Source organism: Carassius carassius, chromosome 21, assembly GCF_963082965.1.
Source record: "Carassius carassius chromosome 21, fCarCar2.1, whole genome shotgun sequence".
NCBI lineage: Eukaryota > Metazoa > Chordata > Actinopteri > Cypriniformes > Cyprinidae > Carassius > Carassius carassius.
The window spans coordinates 12,619,815-12,625,901 of NC_081775.1; positions in this window are offsets into that span (position 1 = coordinate 12,619,815).

The window sequence follows — 6,087 nt, forward strand, 5'->3', positions numbered from 1 at the left end:
ATTGTCCTGACCAGGACCACACCCCTAAATGCGTTGATGCAACTGCCATGTGATTGGTTGATTATTATTGGTTGGTTGATGGTGTTCCTAATAATAATTTAGGTGAGTGTGTGTGTATATATATATATATATATATATATATATATATATATATATGCTTGTAGTATATTCTTCCCTGTCAATGCCTTGTTTGCTGCTTGGATTGTTTTCTACATTTAATAAAAATGATGATAATGATAATGCTTGTTTGTTATTAGGAGAGGTTTAATATGAAACTTTATCTTGAAATGTAAAAGTATAACTTTATGTACAATAAAATACTTAATTTGAAATACATGCAAATACTTTGATGGGAATTCTCTTGTTCTCCCACCCACATGAAGTTGTGTAATATACAAATAAACCAATGTTAATATTTGAATGGGATATGATTTCATAGCTATTGTATTGCTGTTTGCCTCATGGAGTCTCAAAGTGTTGCTGATGTTTTAGTCAGCATGTTCACTGCTTATGGCTGAGTCTTAAGTATTTAATTAGTGCCAGCCATGGCTAATCTCTCTCAGCACACACACACACACACACACACACACGCACGCACGCACGCACACACACCTCAACATGTGACCCCATCACCAATCATTACAGGATTACCCAACCTCTCTTGCACGCTTAACCACATGGTAGCCTACTAGTGTACAGAGGAGGACTTGTATGAGCCACGCTACTGTTTTAAATATATAGTGCACTATAGCTCTGAACAGTGCTGTTCTCTCTGTGTAAAGACCACTACTTTACACCATATATTTATAATATAGTACTTTCCATGCATAAAGATACAAATATAACCTATGCAAAAATGTTAAAATTGGACATTTAAAATTGAATGTGTGTGTGTTTTAAATCAGGGGTCTTCAATTACAGGGGTCTTAAATACTTTAATATAGTGTAGTTTCATTGATACTATCATGCTTCGTTTCTATTCTCTCTTCCACTAGAGGGCAACAACGAGATGCTGTTGTTGGAATTCATTAAGTATTTCATTCATTTCTTTTAAATTGTCAACCATACTTATGACATCCTTCTGAAAGGTTTGTTCTGTCGGTTGCCTAATATGGGAGAGGGAGGGAGAGAGGGAGGGAGGGATGGAGGGAGAGAGAGAGAGATTTCTCAGAGTTTTCACAATTTGTGAGTGCTCCATCTAGTGGAAGAGTTATACCTGGAAGAAACACATGAATGAAAAGAACTACATTTTCAAATAATAATCAGACTAAAAAATATTTTTCACCTTTGGTCCAAAAAACACTTTTAACATTGATAAACATGTTGCTTAAATGAGCACTTTATGAATCTACATTAACCCTAAAAATATAGAGTACAAATCTTAAACGACCACTTAAAATACACTAATATATGCTACACAGTTCACCTTGTGAGTAACTGTAAGCAAAGCCTTATAGGTCTAATAGTAGTAGTAGTAGAAATAATATTAGTAATAACAAAATGAAAATAGCTACAACAACAACAATAATAATAATATTTTTTGAAGATTTTTGAAGAATTTCTATTACAGTTACAGGACATAGGCTATAATTCATAAAAGTCATGATACTACTTACATTTTAACAATTTAAAGAAGCAGATGTACTGGCTTAAGAAAGGAAAGAACTCTCAATATTTGCATAAAAGCTTCCTGCCTTTGATTTGGCGGCAGGTTTGGATTCCACTTGACCACTTCCAGGGGGATATTCCAAAAAAGCAGGTTATGTGACAAACCCAGTTATGTTTGAGCGGATAACCTCAGCTCTCGGTTCCAGCATCGGATGTTTTAGGGTATGTATGTCATCATAGTAACTTGCTCTCTGAAGATAACCTGCTCCGGAGCAGCGCTATCAGCGCACGTGTGATCTACTGACGAGCCTTCAGTGGGCGTGAGTCGTGACCGATAGCGCACAACATTATACAATATATAACATACTCTGAGTCGAATGAACTTACTGCCGGACACGTTTTTGGAACCACATACCTCGAGTAAGCAAGGTTTGTATGGAAGCGTATGGGTAGCATAATTCAATTTGGGATGTAGAATATACAAAATGACAATGCAATATGTAAAATGACAATGCATTTCTGTATTTACATTTACATTTTCCAATACATTTGTGCAACGTTTGGTGCAAAATGAAAATTAAATTACATAATTTTCATTTGCCATTTCATGCACCAGTTTTAATATGTAAAATGAATACTAATTTTAACGCTTTATAAGTTGCAAAATTAAAATGAAAATGTATTACAGAAATGATTAGATATGTATAACATGTTCAAGCAAAAACTGTTGCAAAATTATCATTTAAATGCTATTTTTCTTAAATGCATTAACACTCACAGTCAAGACACTTACGATTGCATTTTTATTCAGTGTCCCGCAATGAATGTAGCAAAATTCAATGTGCACATTGAAAATGCATTCCGAGCCGATCACGTGTCCGCCCCCTCCCGCCATGTCAATCACTGCGTGAACAAGGCGGGGCTTGCAGAAGGTATATTGTCCCACTGATAAAAACAGTGCAAATAGTTCTGTCTCCTTGGATAACAGTGAAGTGGAAATAAATATAGTTAAATTTTATATTTTATATATATAGTTAAAAACGTATAAAACGTTAAAATAAGTATTCATTTTACATATTAAAACTGGTGTATGAAATGGCAAATGAAAATTATGTAATTTAATTTTCATTTTCATTTTGCACCGAACGTTGCAGAAATGTATTGGAAAATGTAAATGTAAATACAGAAATGCATTGCCATTTTACATATTGCATTGTCATTTTGCATATTACATTCCAAATTGAATATAGCTACCCATATGCTTCCATAGGTTTGGGGTTCATCAACCGAAAGTTCAGGGTTTAGTTGACGATGAATTAACCATGTTTTCTGGAATGAACCCCAGGGGTGTATTCCAGAAAGGGGGTTTTGCTGAAAACTCAGAGATTGCTAAACTCAGAAAAAAGGAAATAATCTGCAAGTGGGGTAAGAAAAATTATCTCAATGCAAATAGAACACTTTAAATGTGTACAGGATCCTCTAGATGAGGAGGCTGCATTAATTCGTGGGGAGTTACATTTACATCATCAGGAGAGGAATTTATTTTACTTTTATTTTGCCATATCCAATTGCATAATTATTTGAGTGGTACCACTTTTAAATGGAGTTCACTTGATAACATCTTGCTGCGACATCTTGAAGTAACCTGATAAACATAATTTCCTTTAGGATTTCCAGTGTGGCTGAATGCATTGATGGCATTATGCATTCCTATCATCGCGCCTTCTAAAAAAATGAAGCTGATGGCTGTATATATTGGATGGATGCCAGACAGAAAGGTAGTGCAAGATATATGCCGTAACCACCACCACAGCTGTTATGGTTGAATGACCATATGAATTATTCACAATTAATTTGGTCATCTTTATTTCCTACAAATACAAAAGCAACAATTATTTTTCCCCTGATGGATTTTAATATTGTGGCCATCTCCTCTTCATCTGTCAGTGGTGCTGATGCAGGTTCTCCCCCCATTTTACTAGTCTCTGCCTTCTTGCTGTTGGTTTCTGAATAGAAGTCAAATGTTTATTTTATTACACTAATGAAGAAATGTATGTTGGATTAGAGAACATTTAGTCTATTATTATGTGAAAAGAGCATTAGACTACTGTATGTGGGAAAAGCCACTGCACGTTGAAATAGACACTGAATGATATTTCGTGAATATGTCAAATGTTTGTAAAGTCTTGTCTACACCCATAAACCTTTTACTACTTGAAGCTTTACCTGACTGAATTATGTTACATGTTTTTTTACTGCTGCCACGGTTTTCTTTTTTTTTTTTTTCGCCAGTGGGTTACAATGAAAATGAAGCCGATCTCAGGGTAAGTCAACTCAGAATTCAAGTTTTAACTTAGAGTTTGTTGAACCTCTTTACTGGAACAGTAAACATGACATCCAAGTGGAGGAAGGGGAAAGAGGAAACGAGAACTTCAAAGATGAGCCAAAAAAGGTGAGTCAAAATCCTTTTTTGATCTCATTCTCTGACTTAAGTATTTATCTGCATGAGTACATTATATATGAAATAAACACAATTGGCTTCTCTGAAGCGATTGCTTGATTTGGAGGCGTTTCTATGAAGGTATTTTTGAGTCAAAACGACTGAACACCTGTGACAGTACTTAAGTCAGAGAATGAGATAAAAAAAAAAAGGATTTTGGCTCATCTTTTTTGGCTCATCTTGGAAGTTCTTTCTCTTGTTTTTGGCCATTGGTTGTGTTCAAAGAGGTTTACTAACACATGGCAGCAGACAGAATTGTAGTTGCATTTACAAATCTAGTTATTTCATCTTGTCTCTCGCCATGAATCAGACAGAGGACAATGCTGACCAGCACTTTGGAGGAAATGGAGCAAAAATGCATTTTATACAATAAGATTCATAGACTAGGCCTGTGTAATAAAAGTTTGCCACAAGAGGGCGACACCACAACATCGCTTAAATCTTTAAACACTGCTTTATGCGTTTATTCTCTCTGATAGCACTGGAATGCTAAGAACATGATAAAAATAAATCAATAAATAGATAGATAAAAATACAAGAAGTTATTTGTCTTATCTGACTTGCGCACCTATGTTGCAGATTGCTGTCATCACTGGCTCTAGCAGTTGCATTGTCTTTACCAACTTTGATTTTGAATACTGTTTAGGTATTGTTCCATATGCCACTTGATGAACTATGAAATAACTCACTGAAACCCGACTAAAACAGCATTCAGGAAAAAAAAAGATTTATTTAATTAAAATAAATAAGAAATATACAACAATCTACAGACAGCCTTACACCCAACAACCACCCTGCACCATCAATAATATGATTACCCTTTTGTTGTTATCAAATCAAAACTCCAGGAAGCTCAAGGGGTGATGACTTACAAGGCAGCTTTTCGGGGGCTTTTGTATGATGAAACATTGGGTAACAAATTTGTGCAATGAAAAACGTAAACAGTCTCAGTGCTGCCCACCTTAATCTTTCTGTTTGCTGTTATAAGCAACATCGCTAGGAAAAGTTGTCCTGTGAACGGTTAAGTATAGTATTGTATTACATCTAAGTGCTAAAGGAGAACACACTGCTTTGTTATCACCACCTGTGTTTCTGCACTAGATTAAAAAAAAAAGTTTAATCTCTGTATAACATATTGTTGTACTGTCAGGCCTCTTCTGGCATATATACATATTTCTGTAGATATCATTTTGAAGCAATAACTAATTAAAATTCAGTACTTATACTGGAGAGTAAAATAGTTGTTCAGTCAGTTTTAAGACCTATCTTTTCCCCAGTTAGGCAATTCCTTCAGACAATTCCAGATCTGATCCAAAAATGAGTGATTGTCATCATGCACTCACTATTATTGTTCTAACCAAGTATTATTTTCCAAAACAAATGTTTTAATTAACCCTTGTCCCACATGTGTGTGCGAGTGAAAGTGACTTTACTGTACTTGGACAATTCTAACAAAAACTGTACAATGTCTAGGCTTCAAAGTTGATAGTATAGTACTGTTAAAAAGATGTGAAGGAATTGTGAAATACTTTAGATTAACAATTAAATATGTTTGTGAACAGTGCATTTTCATTGAACATGACATAATCTCACTGTATGAGATACTATATTACTGTACACATATAGTTTCTATGAGTCTGTCTGCCAAGACACTGGTATTAAAGATTATTGTCATATAAAAAGGAAGAGAGAGTGCAAAACTAGCAATTACAGCAGATAAAACATTCATATCACTTTGTCAACCTGTAGTGAGTATGTACAACTGCTTGAGGTTTAGGCAAGAAGCGCTGGATTGTTTGGATTAGATGGAGGTAAGCATTTGTCACCATGGACCACAAAACCAGTCATAAGGATGATTTTTTTATTTTTCAAAATTGAGATGTATACATCATCTGAAAGATGAATAAATAAGTTTACCATTGATGTATAGTTGTTAGGATTTGACAATATTTGGCTGAGAGACAACTATTTGAAAATCT